The 18,020-nt window shown below is 36.1% G+C and overlaps 1 pseudogene; it reads left to right on the forward strand.

The window, feature by feature from the left end:
- The first annotated feature begins 3,228 nt into the window (after window positions 1-3,228).
- The window catches only part of LOC131382102 (uncharacterized), a 23,417-nt pseudogene continuing 8,625 nt past the window's right edge, over window positions 3,229-18,020 (forward strand).

The raw sequence follows: 18,020 nt of genomic DNA on the forward strand, positions 1-18,020 counted from the left end.
TTTGAATGGAAGTATCTTGGTTCTTAGCCCAGTGTTCTACCACTAGCCAATCAATGTTGCACGGGCTACCTAGACACAATTTTTTATTTGCTCTTCTATACAGTATAAACTAATAGTTTTTAAAAAAAATATATAAAAATATTTAGGCAGGTATTCTTATGTGGAATGATCTACATTTCTACATCAAAGATGTCACCACAAACGTAATTCATGCTAAAATTAGTTTTATTCTGTGTTGTAGACAGAATTCCCTCGTATATATATTTGTCCAAATCCCCAAAACCTGTGAATACGTTATTTTACATGGCAAAAGTGACTTTACGCATGTGATTAAGATAAAGGATTTTGGGTGAGGGGATTAGCCTGGATTCCCAGGTGGGCCCAATGTAATCACACAGCACCTTAGAAGAGGCAGAAAGTTTAAAGTCAAAGAAAAAGATAAGGAGATATCACAGTGAAAGGGAGAGAGAGAGGAGAGGAGAGAAGAGAGAGATTTGAAGATGCTATGTTTGCTTGATTTTAAACCATTGAGACGCATTTTCAATTTCTAACCTCTAGAATCATAAGATAATAAATGTGTTATTATTTTTAAGCAATTAAGTTTTTATTAATTAGTTAATCAGCAATAGGAAGCTAACGCTCTCTGCTTGTCTCTCTGATATACTATGCAGGTGCATGAGATGAGTAGCACTAGAATAGCTCACTTTTGTTGTTATGCTCTGAATGGAGTTAAGTATTTGTCACAACTCCCCAAAATTTGGAGCTAATTTTTCCTGTTAAAAAAAGTTTGAGAAAGCAAATTTTGCATTTCTAACAAAAACTACTCTGAGATTTTTCATGAGCATAAGTAGCTCTCAACTACATTTACTTACCACAGTTTGGAAAAACAGTTACCAATATTTATAGGAGAATGCTTCCATAATTTAAAGTTCAAAAGAAGTCTAGATGAGCAGGTAATGTGGTGGATGCTATAATGTACCTCCAGATTCTCCTTCTGAGAAAGAGTTACTGCACTAGCTTCTGGAGATGCTGACAACAGAAAGTCTTCAGCTGTCAGTCTCTTCAGGGATTGCCTGAGCTGCAGGCCCCCTCAACTAAGGTCATGCCCTTTCTCACCGCAGCCCACACAGAAAGACCAGTCCCTGTAAGGAAATAAAGGACCAGCATATCAGCCCAAATGGAGACAATGCCAAAGATCATTCTAACACCTAAAGCTCCCACTGGGGTCAGCTGTGACTGCCACTAGCTTGACTAGTGACACTAGCTTGTTGATCCCAAGAGCCTTCCATAATAAATATTGTGCAAACTAAACTCCTCCTCAAAAATCTACTTCTCCTAGAATCCAGACTAGAAGAGACAAGATTCTTTGAAACCTAGTTCCACATGTGCCACTAAATATTTGTGAGTTGAAGAACAAGTCATCCTTTCAGTCTATCAGATGACACATCTATAAGATGAAAGAAACAAAACACACTAAAACCCTTCGATTCTTCTCTTATTCTAATCTCACATGAAAAACATAGTTAAATACTTCTGTTCTTTTAATGCAGCTAATTCCAGTCCTCTTTTCGGCTAGACCAAGACCATTTTCTCTCCCTTAATACACATTAATTTGCTTCTTATATTAGTAAACATCTAGGATATACATCTTGGCATTCTCACTTCTTATATAGTTTGTCCCATTCTACACAGCTTCCTTAGCCAACTAGAACCTACTGCTACTACTTTTTCTGATCTTCCTTCAAAAGTCTCATGATGTGTCCTTTAATATGTACTCCATGGGGACACCATTACTTATACAGTTACATATATCATCTTTAAAGAAAGTCAACACTCTGGCACTTGACTCTGCCAGAGACAAATTCTGAGTTTACAGGATGAATAAGTCAATGACTCCAGAGAGTTTCGTGGATGTTTAGTTTCTCCCTTGCCCTGCTCCAGACTGAAATAAAGTTTATGTTTCTTGGTTAGAGAATCAGGCATTTTTCAGTTAAAGTTCCTGAGAATTAAAAAGAATTTAGGAAAAAACACCAAGCTAATCAGATTCCCCCCAAATTAATTTTAGGGCAGCCAAGAAGACCAGTTAAAAATAGCAGCAAAATAAAGAAAAAAAGCCTGACTCATTATGATAACTCCTCCTTTCTTATCCTTTTAATCCAATGTGTGTATGGAAATTAAGAAAAAAGAACTCTTTTCCAGTCTCACCTAAAATAACTTCTAAAAATAAAACTGTGTAAAACCCAGGGCATTATAAATCTACTTGAACAACAATTCTTAAAGTTGCATTTAAGCACATTGAAAAGCACTAATACTTGGCGAGGCCAAGATGACCAACTAGCAGCAGCGTGATGGGAGACACTCACCAAGAAGAACCAAAACAGTGTGCAAATCCTGCACTGGCAACTGAGGTATCCAGGTTCTGTCATCCGGATTGATTAGATGGTTAGTGTAACCCACGGAGAGGAAAGAAGAGCAGGGTGGTGCGTGAGCCACACAGGGCAGGGGAGCCCCTACCCCCAGCCAAGGGAGCTGGTGAGTGACAGTGCTATCCAACCAGGGAAACCACGCTTTTTCCTCAGGACTGTGCAACCCATGGATCGAAAGATCCCACTCGTGAGCCCGTGCCACCAGGGCCTTGAGTCCCAATCACAGAGCCTCACAGATTCTCAGTCTCCCCTCAGCTGGAATCTACCTAAGACAACAGGGCTCCCTGAGGGTGAGGCAGCCATCACCACTGCTGCTGCCTGCTAAGTCAACTGAGCTCCCTGGGGGAGAGGTGGCAGCCATCACTGTGAATGTTAGCTTCCTAAGACACTAAGTTCCCAGGGGAAAGGGCAGCAGCCATCACTATATCTCAAGGATGCACTTTTCCTCTGCTGGAGCTGGGGAAACTGGATAGCTTGGTCCAAAGAGGTATTCCCCCACAGCACAGCACACTGGCTGTGGCATCCCATGGCCACACAGCCTTTTAGGCCAGACCCTGACCCATGCCTTCTCACTGGGTGGGGAGGCAGGAACTCCAACAACTCCAGCTAAGGGCTCAAGGACAGAACTCTGATCTCCCTGGGCCTGATCCCCTTGGAGAAGGGGTAACCATAGTCTCCATGGACCAGCAGACTTAGTCTTTCCTCCTGCAAGCTCTGAGGAAGCCGGGAAACCCTGACAAGTGGGTTCCCCCCCAGGGCAGCACACCCCATCCACCAAGGGACAGCCAAAATGCTTCGTTAAATGGGTCCTGGTTCCCATGCTCTCCAACTGCATGAGAACCCCCAACAGGGGCTGCCCAACACCTTATACAGGAGCATTCCTACTGGCATCATGTCGGTGCCCCTCGAGGTCAGAGATCCCAGGGGAAGGAGCAGGCACCCATCTTTGCTGCTCTCTAGCCTCCTTAAGTGACATCTCTAGGTGCAAGAGTGACCCAGATGAATAGGGCCTGAAGTGAAACCCCAGCAAACCCTACAGAAGAGAGACCTGACTATTGAAAGAAAAACAAACAAACAGAAAGAAACAACAGCATCAACTAAAAAACGTCTTCACAAAAGGCTCATCCAAAGATCAACAGCCTCAAAGATCAAAACTAGACAAACTCATGAAGATGAGAATCAATGAAAAAATGCCGAAAACCCAAAATGTCAGAATGCCTCTTGTCCTACAAATGATCGCAATGCTTCTCCAGCTAGGGTACAGAACTGGATGGAGGATAAGCTAGATGAACTGACAGAAGTAGGCTTCAGAAGTTGAGTAATAACAAACTTTGCTTAGGTAAAGGAGCATGTCCTAACCCAATGCAAAGGATCTAAGTACTATGATAAAAGGTTACAGGACGCATTATCTAGAATAACCACTTTAGAGAGGAACATAAATGACCTGATGGAGGTGAAAGACACTGCATGAGAATTTCATGAAGCACACACAAATATCAATAGCTACATTGATCAAGCAGAAGAAAAAATATCAGAGCTTGAAGACTATCTTGCTGAAATAAGGCAGACAGACAAGATTAGAGAAAAAAGAATGAAAAGGAATGAATGAAGCCTTTGAGAACTATGGGACTATGTAAAAAGACTGAACCTATGACTGAATGGAACACTTGAAAGAGATGAGGAGAATGGAACCAAGACAGAAAACCCACTTCAGGATATCATTCAGGAGAACTTCCCCAACCTAGCAAGAAAGGACAACATTCAAATTCAGGAAATCCAGAGAACACAAGTAAGATACTCTATGAGAAGATCAACACTAAGACACGTAATCATCAGATTATCCAAGATTGAAATGAAGGAAAACGTTTTAAGGGCAGCCAAAGAGAAAGGCCTATTCACCTTCAAAGGGAAGCCCATCAGATTAACAGTGGATCTCTCAGCAGAAACTCTACAAGCCAGAAGAGAGTGGGGGCCAATATTCAATACTCTTTTTTTTTTTTTTGAGATGGAGTCTCACTCTGTTGCCCAGGCCAGAGTGCAGTGGCACAATCTCAGCTCACTGCAAGCTCCAGCTCCCGGGTTCATGTCATTCTCCTGCCTCAGCCTCCCGAGTATCTGGGACTACAGGTGCCTGCCACCATGGCTCGGCTAATGTTTTTGTATTTTTGTAGAGATGAGGTTTCACTGTGTTAGCCAGGATGGTCTTGATCTCCTGACCTCGTGATCTGCCCTCCTCGGCCTCCCAAAGTGTTGGGATTACAGGTGTGAGCCACTGTGCCTGGCCCTCAACACTCTTAAAAAAAGGAATTTTTCAACCCAGAATTTCATATCCAGCCAAACTAAGCTTCATAAGTGAAGGAGAAATGAAATCTTTTTCACATGGCATTTACTCAAAAATCTATCACATAATTGGAAGTAAAACACTCCTCAGCAAGTTCAAAATAATTGAAATCATAACAAACAGTCTCTCAGACCACAGTGTGATCAAAGTAAAACTCAAGATTAAGAAACTCACTCAAAACCACAAAACTACAAGGAAATTGAACAACCTGCTTTTGAATGACTCCTGTGGAAATAATGAAATTAAGGCACAAATCAAGAAGTTCTTTGAAAACAATGAGAACAAAGACACAACATACCAGAATCTCTGGGATGCAGTTAGAACAGTGTTAAGAGGAAAATTTATAGCACTAAATGTTCACATCAGAAAGCTAGAAAGATCTCAAATAGACACCCTAACATCACAACTAAAAGGACCAGACTGAATCACAGCCAAATTCTACCAGAGGTAAAAATAGGAGCTGGTACTATTCCTTCTGAAACTATTCCAAACAATTGAAAAGGAAGGACTCCTCCCTAACTCATTTTATGAGGCCAACATTATCCTGATACCAAAACCTGAAAGAGACACAACAAAAAAAGAAAACATCAGGCCAATATCCCTCATGAACATTGATGCAAAATCATCAATAAAATACTGGCAAACCAAATCCAAGAGTACATCAAAAAGCTTATCCACCATGATCTAGTTGGCTTAACTCCTGGATGCAAGGCTGGTTCAACATATGCAAATCAATAAACATAATCCGTCACTGAAAAATGACAAAAACCACATGCTTATCTCAATAGATGCAAAAAAGGCCTTTGATAAAATGCAACATCTCTTTATGTTAAAAACTCTCAATAAACTAGATATTGATTGAACATATCTCAAACTCATAAGAGCTATTTAAGACAAATCCACAATATCATACTGAATGGGCAAAAGCTGAAAGAATTCCTTTTGAAAACCAGCACAAGACAAGGATGCCCCCTCTCACCACTCCTATTCAATGTAGTATTGGAAGCCCTGGCCAGGGCAATCAGGCCAGATGAAGAAATAAAGGGTATTCAAATAGGAAGAGAGGAAGTAAAATTGTCCTTGCTTGCAGATGACATGATACTGTATCTAGAAAACCCCATTGTCTCAGCCCAAAAATCTCCTTAAGATGATAAGCAACTTCAGCAAAGTCTCAGGGTAAGAAATCAATGTACAAAAATCACAAGAATTCCTATACACCAACAACAGGCAGGCACAGAGCCAAATCATGAATGAACTCCCATTCACAATTGTTACAAAGATAATAAAATACCTAGATACAGCTAACAAGGGATGTGAAGGACCTTTTCAAGGAAAACTACAAACCACTGCTCAAGGAAATAAGAGAGGACACAAACAAATGGAAAAACATTCTATCCTTGTGGATAGGAAGAATCAATAACATGAAAATGGTCATACTGTCCAAAGTAATATATAGACTCAATGCTATTTCTATCAAACTGCCATTTACATTCTTCGCAGAATTAGAAAAAAAAAACTACTTTAAAATCCATATGGAACCAGAAAAGAGCCTGTATAGACAAGACAATCCTAAGCAAAAGGAACAAAGCTGGAGGCATCACACTACCTGACTTCAAACTACACTACAAAGCTACAGTAACCAAAACAGCATGGTACTGGTACCAAAACAGACACATAGACCAATGGAACAGAATAGAGACCTCAGAAATAAGACCACACATGTACAACTATCTGATCTTTGACAAATATGACAAAAACAAGCAATGGGGAAAGGATTCCCTATTTAATAAATGGTACTGGGAAAACTGGCTAGCCATAAGCAGAAAACTGAAATGGGACTCATTCCCTACACCTTATAAAAATTAACTCAAGATGGATTAAAGACTTAAATGTAAAACCCAAAACCATAAAAGCTCTAGAAGAAAATATATGCAATACCATTCAGAGTCATAGGCATGGGCAAAGATTTTATGATAAAATCACAAAAACCATATGCAACAAAAGCTAAAATTGACAAGTGGGATCTAATTAAAGAGCTTCTGCACAGCAAAAGAAACTATCATCAGATTGAACAGGCAACCTAGAGAATGGGAGAAAATTTTTACAGTCTGCCCATCTGACAAAGGTATAACATCCAGAATTTACAAGAAACATAAACAAATTCACAAGAAAAAAAAAAAACTCCTCAAAAAATGGGCAAAGGACATGAACAGACACTTCTCAAAGGAAGACATTTATACAGCCAATAAACATGAAAAAAAGGTCAACATCACTTATCATTAGAGAAATGCAAATTGAAACCACAATGAGATATCATCTCAGGCCAGTCAGAATGGTGATTACTACAAAGTCAAGAAACAACAGGTGCTTGTGAAGCTGTGGAGAAATCAGAGCATTTTTACATTGTTGGTAGGAATGTAAATTAGTTCAACCATTGTGGAAGACAGTGTGGTGATTCCTCAAGGATCTAGAATAAGAAATACCATATGACCCAGCAATCCCATTACTGGGTATATACCCAAAGGAATATAAATCATTCTATTATAAAGATACATGCACATGTTATTCTCAATAGATACATGTGATTCTCCATAATAAAGACATGGAACTAACTCAAAGGCGCATCAATGATTGACTGGATAAAGAAAATGGAATATTATGCAGCCATAAAAAGGAATAAGATCATGTCCTTTGCAGGGACATGGATTTAGTTGGAAGATAACATTTTTCAGCAAACTAACACAGGCACAGAAAACCAAACACTGCATTTTCTCACTCATAAGTGGGAACCAAACAATGACATTCCATGGATACAGGGAAGGTAACAACACACACCAGGGCCTGCCTGTGGAACAAGGGGAGGGACAGCATTGGGTCAAATAGCTAATGCATGCAAGACTTAATACCAAGGTAATGGGTTGATATGATGGGTTGATAGATGTAGCAAACCACCATGGCATACCTTTACCTGTGGAGCAAACCTTCACATTCTACATATGTATCCTAGAACTTAAAGTAAAATAAATTTTTTTTTAAAAAAAGCACTAATACTTCCGTTTTAATGAACAAAGATATTATATTCTGAACAATAGCAAGTATTGAAAAATATTGATATAACTTTAATAAGTCATTTTTTCTAAAATATCCACATTTCCTTCATATGATTTTTCTATTTGATTAGATATATGTAAATTCATGTGGAAATATGCAAATGTCTTATACAAATAAATTACATTAAAAATGACCATATGACGTGGACTGAATTCTGTCTCTCCAAGGATTCATATGTTGAAGACTTAACCCTCCATGTAATGAAATGTGAAGATTAGATATGTAGGAGATATTTAGGTCATGAGAGTGGAGCCCTAATGATGGTATTAGTGACCTAATAAGAAGAACCTAAAGACATCTTTCTTCCTGTCTGCCAGTTAAGGATATAGTAAGAAGCATGGTCTGCAAACCAGGAAGAAGGCCCTCACCAAACACTGAATCTTCCAGCATCTTAATCTTAGATGTCCCAGCCTCCATAACTATGAGAAATAAATATCTATTGTTTAAGTCACTGAGTCTATGGTATTTAGTTACAGTGGCCCAAGCTAAGACCACTGAAATTATATATTTTCATAGTATGAATTAATTCTAATCACATGCACATAATCTCTTCAGTTTATTAAAATTCTGCCAAAGTTATTTTTTCCTCATTAATTTAAGATGTCAAGATATCTGTCTATAACATTTATATTTTTGTTCTGTTAGCCCATTTTGATCTGTAGAAAGTTTAGGTTTTATTATTTTCAACTTTTATAGATTACTTAGTATATAACTTTCTAGCATTTAATCTTAAAGTTATAAAACTTCAAGAGTTCTTACAATAAAATTCTGTCATTCAGTCTAAGCAACAGCAACAATATTCTGGCATACGGTCAGTTTATCTATTAAATCTTATAGGTAAGGCTGGGTGCAGAGGCTCATAGCACTTTGGGAGGCCAAGGAGGGGGGATTTTGAGGCCAAGGGTTTGAAAGCAGCCTGAGCAGTATAATAAGACACCATCTCTTTAAAAAAAGTTATATGAAAATATATTAGCTCTTGTCTCATGAATTAATTTATAAATAGAAATAGTGATTATAAACTGTATTTTGTTGCCTTTTACCAAATACATATTTTATTTGCATTGATATTTAGTGTAAACAACATAGAATTTTTCTAACACCAGATTAGACATAAATGAATGATAATTTTAGCACTGTTTGTAAAAGTAAAAAGAAAAAAAAACAGGGAAGCATGTCTACTTCCACCACTCACTCCTATAAAAATTATGCTATGATTAAAAACCCAAAAATCATAGGAAAAAAAAAGAGAGGAAATGATAGCAAGAAAATGTTGAAATCTAGAAAGCGTACACATGAGGAATAACTGCCCCAGCAGAAAAGACAAAGGTAAATCTAAAGTTAGCAGTTGGGAAAATACTGCAGAAGATTTCAAGGCTCAAAGATTTGCAGGCACCTGGTGCCTCTATAAAATGTACTTGCAGGTGGAGTGTAAAGGGAAAGGTTTGAAAGAAGTTATTACATGAAGAGTTCCCAGCTCAGTTACCTAATCCAATGTACTTAGAACTGTTGGTAAGACTTTTGTGAAATGTCTTTGGCTTAAGACATATTAATTTAAATGTTTGATAAATAAAATATATAGCATTTGAAATTTGTACATCATGAAAAGATTTACCCATAGACTATTTCTGAATAATAGTATCTGGTAGGCCCTGCTTAAAAGCCACTTCATTGTTAACTGCAACTACAAACATCATAGGTGCATTTGTTTAAGGCTTTATCTGCTGTCTACATAATGAGACAACTTCCTCTCTACCAACTAACAGAAGACTGAAAGCTTATTCTTTGGGAAAGTTAAGCCAGAGGGTCTCTTGATTTATGTCAATAGGCAAAGATGAGTGTAGAGTACCAAAATGAATACAGAAAGTTTAATAGAAAGTTGGCATAATGACTTAAAAGACCCTTCCTGCCTTATCCTTCACTTGAAACACTTGTAGCCACACTTACATTCCCTTAAAATTTTATTTCTGCATAAAATTTTAAGAGAAAATATTTATATGACATTTGAAAATACCCAGTAAAGCAACAGCTGGGAGCCATTCTGCAGTAGATTATAAAAATAGCCATATAGTCTTCTCCTCCTTGCATCTTGCAGTGTAACATTGAAGATCTTCCCATTAAGACTTGGGAACAATTTCCCCAGCCTTTGAATCTATGTTTGCTATGGGATTTGCTTTGGCCAAAGAACATTCACAAACGTGATACAAAATTGATGCTTCATAAACACTTGCATACTGGGACTTGATCTCTAACTGCACTTGGAATCCTAAGGTCATCATGTAAACAAGTCCCATCTAACCTGCTGGACAAGGAGAGGAGAAAAACAAAGATTCTTTAGCTAACAACCTGCCAACAACCACACATAAGAACCTATATCATCCAGCTGCCAGCCAACATGACAGCTGATCACTGAACTATGAGCTAATCCAGAGAGATCAGCTGGGCCAGTTCAGACTCCACTTGAACCATCATGAGCTAAATAAATGGATACTGTTTTAAGCTAGTCATTTTGAAGTTGAGTTGTGATACAGCAACAATGAACTGATAAACCAATTGACCAATCTACTGTAATGCCTACCATGTAATGAGATCGATTACTGAACATAAAATTTCCCACTGACCTTACAGAATCTAATTATTAACTAGAAAATTAAAGTCAAGTACAGTCTTAACTCCTATATGAGAAAAATAATAATACGACTGAGAACAAAACAATTAAAAAAATTAAACAAACTGGAAGTAAAAAAAATCAGTAAAGAAAGAAGAATAAAACATTATGAAACTTAGTTATGTCCTTAGAGAGGTGAGAGAGATTTTGCTATATAACAAAAAATTAGATTATAAAAATAGAGACTTCAAGAACAAAAAAGAGTCTATTGGAAATTTAAAATGTGACTGCATAAATGAAAAACTAGGTAGAAGTTTGGAAGATACAATTCAAAAAATCTGCCAGATAAAAATAATAAGACAGAGAAAAAAGAGAAAAAAAGATAAGATTTTTTAAAATTTTTCTTTCCAACTTTTACTTTCACGGGCATGTGTGCAGGATGTGCATGTTTGTTTCATAGGTAAGTGTGTGCCATGGTGGTTTGCTGCACAAATCATCCTGTCACAAAAAAACCCTAAAATTTCTTTTTTTTTATTGTTATACTTTAGGTTTTAGGGTACATATGCACAATGTGCAGGTTTGTTACATATGTATCCATGTGCCATGTTGTTTTGCTGCACCCGTTAACTCGTCATTTACATTAGGTATATCTCCCAATGCTGTCTGTCCCCCCTCCCCCCACCCCACAACAGTCCCCGGAGTGTGATGTTCCCCTTCCTGTGTCCATGAGTTCTCATTGTTCAATTCCCACCTATGAAAAAAACCCTAAAATGTCTTAATAGTTAAGGACTTAGACCACACTCAGCTTGCAGACAGACTCATGATGCCCTGTCTTGTTTGTTTTCTTGGCAAGTAGCCTGCACCTGGACATATCTTTATGATGTTTCAGAATAACTTCTCATTGAGTCTGATTCTCCACACCCACCAGCTCATTTGGGGAAGACAATATTTATAGTCTTGGAAACCACATGCTAAAAGAGACATGGACAAAGTGAAGCATATGCACAGAAGAAGGACTTAGACTGTGAAGAGGCTGGGAACCATGCTAAATGAAACCAACCACAGACCACTTTGTCACTTGTACAGGAGGGGGCAGCAGTATTAATGGAGTTGCCAGCTCTGCTAGGTTGTGAGGAGAGGGCATACACTGAAGACATCATACTAAGCTTCACAATTGTGTTTTATTAAAAGTTAAGGTGGAAGCTTTTACAAAAATCAAATCTGAAATTTAGAAGTCTTATTAAACACCGTTGGTTGGCGAGAATGTAGAGCAATGACATTTTCATCTACTGCTGGTGGAATTGTAAACTGGTACCACCAGTTTGGAAAGTGAATTTTCTGGTAAAGGTGATGATATATACCCTCTGTGCATCCTTGCATTTCCCCTTTCTAGAGAGCTCCATGCCCTAGGGAAACAAAAGCACATATGCCCAAGAATATATGTACAAGAAAGTTCACAGCAGGATGGCTCATAATTGTTCGATGTCTGAACCAACCCAAATATCCATCATAGGTAGAATGGATAAATAAATTATGCTATGTTCATACAATGGAACATTATACAGCAATAAGAGAAAAACATAGTTGTAAGGAACGTGGATTTTATAACTATAATGTACACATGAAGCAAGTTTGAAATAATGCATGTAGTATGATTGCATTTATATAAAGACCAAAATTTGGTCAAGTGAAATCATGATTTTTAGGAATGCCTGCATAGGTGGCGAAACTATAATACAGTGTAAAACAAGGAAGTAATTATAATAAAAGTCAAGATAGTGGAAAAGGAGGATGTTATAATTGGTAAGAGACATGCTGGAAACTTCTGGGGTCTGGTAATGTTCTATTGCTTGACCTGGGACATATTATGTGGGCATTTGTATTATAATTAGCTGTTAATTGTACATTTATATTTTATTTACTTTTCTGTATGTATGTTGTAGTTCACCAAAAAAGTAAAAAAAAAAAAAAAAAAAGTGACCCTTTGAACAAACGGTGGCCTATAAAGCAAATCATTAATAAAATTATTCTCTAATGGACTTCTAGTAAGAAAGAAAAAAAAGAAAATAAATTTTGACAATCAGTGTATTTGGATATGAATAATAAACATTTCAGAGATAACAAATAGAGAAGAAATTATCAAAGAAATAATTCAATGTATTTTTAGAAGTTAGGAACATAAATTTCCATATTACAGCACAATAGTTTTAAAAAGGCCAACACAGGTAATATGATTTGTAAACTTACAATTCTAGAAACAAAGACAATATCTTAAGAGCTTACAGCAAGAAGAGGAAAAGAAAAGAAAGAATTTATATGCAAAGTATCTGGAGTAAGTATGTTATAAGATTGTTAAAAGTAACTTTTCAGTTACATTTTTAGCAATTTTGTTAACTAAGAGTTTTTACTGAAATTTAAGAGCTAAAAATCATTGAAAGTTAAAAAGAACCAAAAGCTAAACACCTTAAACATTCTAAAAGGAAATGATTCTCAACTAGAATTTTACACCTAGTGAACTTAGTTATCAAGTGTGAGAGGAGATTAATGACATTTTCAGGCATGTGAGATTTTAAAGTGTTTACTGTTCATGCAACTTTTCTTAGGAAGTTAATAGAGGAGGTGTTTCTTCCAAACACGAGAAAAAACAAAAAGAGGAAAAACACGGATTTCAGGAAACAATGGACCCATCCCAGGATGGTAGAAATTGTCAGCAGGCCTCCAGAGCAAGCAGGCAAAACTGGGGTGGAAAGAGGGAAGAGGTCAAAGATAGGGATCAAAAAGAAGATGAAGTTGGTAGGCTATCAGATGGATGAATTTGGAACATGTGCAGGGGCATGAAAAATAACTTTCAGGTTTGGTCTGTGCACTCATGTGTTACGAAGTTGAATACATGTGATATTGTAGTGAAAAAAATTTATATAAAAGAGCCAGGCTGTAAAAGCATTAAATTCACATTCCTTATAAAATGGCATCTAAATATGATTTTTGTTTTTACTATAAACTGTTTCTGCAGAGTTAATAAGACTACTGATTCTAATGCCTTTTCTCATATTTAAAATTCATGATGAAATAACAATAGTGGCACAGGGGAGGAGGGTTCTGTTGACTACTTATATTTAAAATTACTCAATTATATTTATTTGATTATTCAACAAACCAAGAAGTTAATAAATACTTATTTTTCAAAAAAAAATTAATTATGGGTACGTGGTAGGTGTATATATTTATGGGGTATGTGAGATATTTTGATACAGGCGTACTATGTATAATAATAACATTAGGGAAAGTAGGGTATTTATCCCAAGCATTTATCACTTCTTTCTGTTATGAACATTCCAATTATACTCTTTAAGTCATTTTTAAATGAACTATAAATTATTGTTGTCTCCAGTCACTCTGTTGTGCTATCAAATAGTAGATCTTACTCATTCTATTTAACTATATTTAGGTACCCATTAACCATCCCCACACCACCCCCACCCCCAACTACCCATCCCAGCCTCCATTCTACTCTCTATCTCCATGAGTTCAATTGCCTTAATTTTTCGTTCCCACAAATATTGAGAACATGTGAGGTTTGTCTTTCTGTGCCTGGCTTTTATCACTTAACATAATGATTTCCAGTTCCATCCATGTTACTGTAAATAACGGAATCGTACTCTTTTTTCTGATGGTACTCTATTGTGTATAAGTACCCCCTTTTTTTATTATCCATTAATTTATTGATGGACACTTAGGTTGCTTCCAAATCTTGAGCATTGTGAATAGTGCTGCAGTAAACATAGGAGTACAGATACTCCCATGTTTGATACACTGATTTTTTTTTTCTCTTTTGGCAATATACCTATCAGTGGAATTGCTGGATCATATGGTGATTCTACTTTTAGTTTTTTGAGGAACCTCCATACTGTTCTCCATAGTGGCTGTATTAATTTACATTCCCACCAACAGTGTACCAGGGTTCCCTTTTCTCCATATATTTGCCAGCAGTTATTATTGCCTGTCTTTTGGATAGAAGCCATTTTAACTGGGATGAGATTATATTTCATTGTAGTTTTCATTTTCATTTCTCTGATAATCAATAATGTTGAGCACTTCTTCATATATGTTTACCTTTTATACCTTCTTTTGAGAAATGCCTATTTGAGTCTTTTGTACATTTTTACTTGGATTACTATGATTTTCTTTGCTGTATAGAAGCTTTTTAACTTAAAATATCCCATTTGTCCATTTTCATTTTGACTGTGCTTTTGGTGTGTTACACACACACACACTCACACATACACACACGCACACACACACACACAATTTGCCCAGACTAATGTACTGGAAAGTTTCTCCAATGTTTTCTTTTAGTAGTTTTATGATTTCAGGTCTCAGATTTAAATTTTTAATGCATTTTGATTTGATTCTTGTTTTGATTTGATTTTTATATGTATAAAGAAGTCCAGTTTTATTCTTCTCCATACGGATGTCCAGCTTTCCTAGCCCCATTTATTGATGAAGCTGTCCTTTCTCAAATGTTTGCTCTTGATACCTTTGTTGAAAATGAATTCACTATAGATGTATAAACTTATCTCTGTGTTCCATGTGCTTTTCCATTGGTCTATAGGTCTGTTTTTATGCCAGTACCATGCTGTTTTGGTTACTAGAACTCTGTAACCAAATTTGAACTCAGGTAATGTGATTCTTCCAGTTTTATTCTCTTTGCTCAGGATGGCTTTTGCTATTCTGGGTCTTCTGTGGTTCCATATAAATTTTAGAATTTTTTTTCTATTTCTGTGAAAGAATGTCATTGGTCTTTTGATAGAGATTGCACTGAATCTGTACGTTGCCTTGGGTATTATGGACATTTTAACAACATTGATTATTCCAATACTTTAACACGAAAATATTTTCATTTTTGGTATTCTTTTAGTTTCTTGCATGACTGTTTTATAGTAGGGGCTCCCCAACCCCTGGTCTATGGATGGGAGCCATGGCCTGTTAGAAACTGGGCAACACAACAGGTGGTGAGTGGTGGGTGAGTGAGCAAAGATTCATCTGTGTTTATAGCTGCTCCCCATTGCTCACATTACCACCTGAGCTCCAACTCCTGTCAGATCAGCAGCAGTATTAGATTCTCATAGTACCACGAACCCTATTGTGACCTGCCCATGTGAGCGATCTAGGTTGCGTGCTCCTTGTGAGACTCTAATGCCTGATGATCTGTCACTGTCTCCCATCACCTCCAGATGGGACCATCTAGTTGCAGGAAAACAAGCTCAGTGCTCCAACTGTTTCTACATTATGGTGAGTTATATAATTATTTCATTATATGTTACAATATAATAATAACAGAAATAAAGTACACAATAAATGTAATGTTCTTTAATCATCCCAAAACCATTCCCCTCACACCAGTCCATCATCGTTGTATTCCAGATCTTAGAGGACAGGCTTTCATCTTTTACCCATTCAAGATATACTAGCTGTCTGTCTGTTATATATGACTTTTATTTTGTTGAGGTATGTTCCTTCTAGACCCAGTTTTTTTGACAGGTTTTATCATGAAGTGTGTTAAATTTTATCAAATGCTTTTTCAATATCAGTTGAGTTTTCATTGTAGAGAACTTTCTCTTCTTTGGTTAATTTTATTCTAAGGTATTTAATTTTATTTGTAGCTATTAAAGTGGTATTACCTTCTTGATTTCTTTTTCAGATTGTTCATTGTTGGCATATAGAAACGCTACTGATTTTTGTATGTTGACTTTCTATCTTACTTTACTGAATTTGTTTATGAGTTCTAATATGTTTTTGGTAGAGTCATTGTTTTTTCCAAAAATACAATGATGTCATCTGCAAACATGGATAATTTGACTTCTTCCTTTCCAATTTGGACGCCCTTTGTTTCTTTCTCTTGTCCGATGACTCTAGCCAAAATTTCTAGTACTATGTTGAATAATTGGTGAAAGTTGTCATCCTTGCTGTGTTCCAGATCTTAGAGGAAAGGCTTTTCAGTTTTTACTCATTCCGTATTATACTAGCTGTCAGTCTGTCATATATGGTGTTTATTATGTTGAGGTATGTTCCTTCTAAACCCAGTTTTTTGATGGTTTTTATTATGAAGTATGTTGAATTTTATCGAATGCTTTTTTAGTATCAGCTGAGATGATCACATAGTTTTTGTCCTTCATTCATGTATCACATTGATTGATTTGTGCATGTTGAACCATCTTTGCATCCCAGGAATAAATCCCATTAAGTCATGATGAGTGGTCTTTTTAATATGTTCTTAAATTTAGTTTGCTACTGTTTTGTTGAGGATTTTTGCATCATCGTTCATCAGATAAATTGAACTGTAGTTTTCTCTTTTTGCTGTGTTTTGGTCTGGCCTTAATATCAGAGTAATACATGCCACACAGAGTGAGTTTGGAAATATTTTTTCTCTTCCCCTGTTTTTTTTAGCATAGTTTCAGTAGGATAGGTGTTAGTTCTTTAAATGTTTAATAACAATCAGCAGTGAAGGCATTGGGTCCTGGGCTTTTCTTTGCTGGGAGACTTTTTATTATGGCTTTGATCTCATTACTTGATATCAGTTCATTCAGGTTTTGGATTTCTTCCTGGTTCAATCTTGGTAGGTTGTATATGTCTAGGAATTTGCATACTTCTTCTAGGATTTCCAATTTATTGGTATATAGTTGCTCATAATAGTCTCCAATGATTCTTTGAATTTCTATCAGTTATAATATATCCTTTCTCATCTCTCACTTTGATTCTTCCATTTTTTTCTTAGACTGGCTCAACCAAAATTTGTCAGTTTTCTTTATCTTTTCCAAAAAAAACAACTATTAATTTTGGTGATTTTTTTCATTTTCTTCACTTCAATTTAATTTATTTCTGCTCTGATCATTGTTATTTCTTTTCCTTTTCTAATTTGGGGTTAGATTTGCTCTTTTTCAGTTCTTTAAGATACATTGTTAGGTTGTTTATTTGAAGTTTTTCTACTTTTTGATGTAGGCATTTATTGCTTTAAACTTTCCTCTTAGTATCACTTTTGCTGTATCCAATAGATTTTCGTGTGGTGTATTTCCATTTTCATTTCTTTCAAGAAATTTTAAAATTTCTCTCTTAACTTCTTCATTGACTTATCAGTCTTGCAGGAGCATACTGTTTGATGTTCATGTGTTTATATATATACACATATATATACAAACACCAAAATGGAGCACCAAGACACACAGAGCAAATACTATTAGAGCCAAAGAGAGATATATACATATATACATATACACACAAATAATATATATACAAACATATTATATATATAATACATGTATACATATATACACATTATATATTACATATATACACATATAATATATATTACATATATACCCATATGATATATATGTGTGTACATATATGTGTGTATATATGTGTATGTACATATACACATATATGTATATATTTTATATAATACAAATGTATATGTACATATATGTATACATATATACATATACACATATATTACATTATATATGTGATATATTATGTA

Source organism: Hylobates moloch, unplaced genomic scaffold (genome assembly GCF_009828535.3).
Source record: "Hylobates moloch isolate HMO894 unplaced genomic scaffold, HMol_V3 SCAFFOLD_20, whole genome shotgun sequence".
NCBI lineage: Eukaryota > Metazoa > Chordata > Mammalia > Primates > Hylobatidae > Hylobates > Hylobates moloch.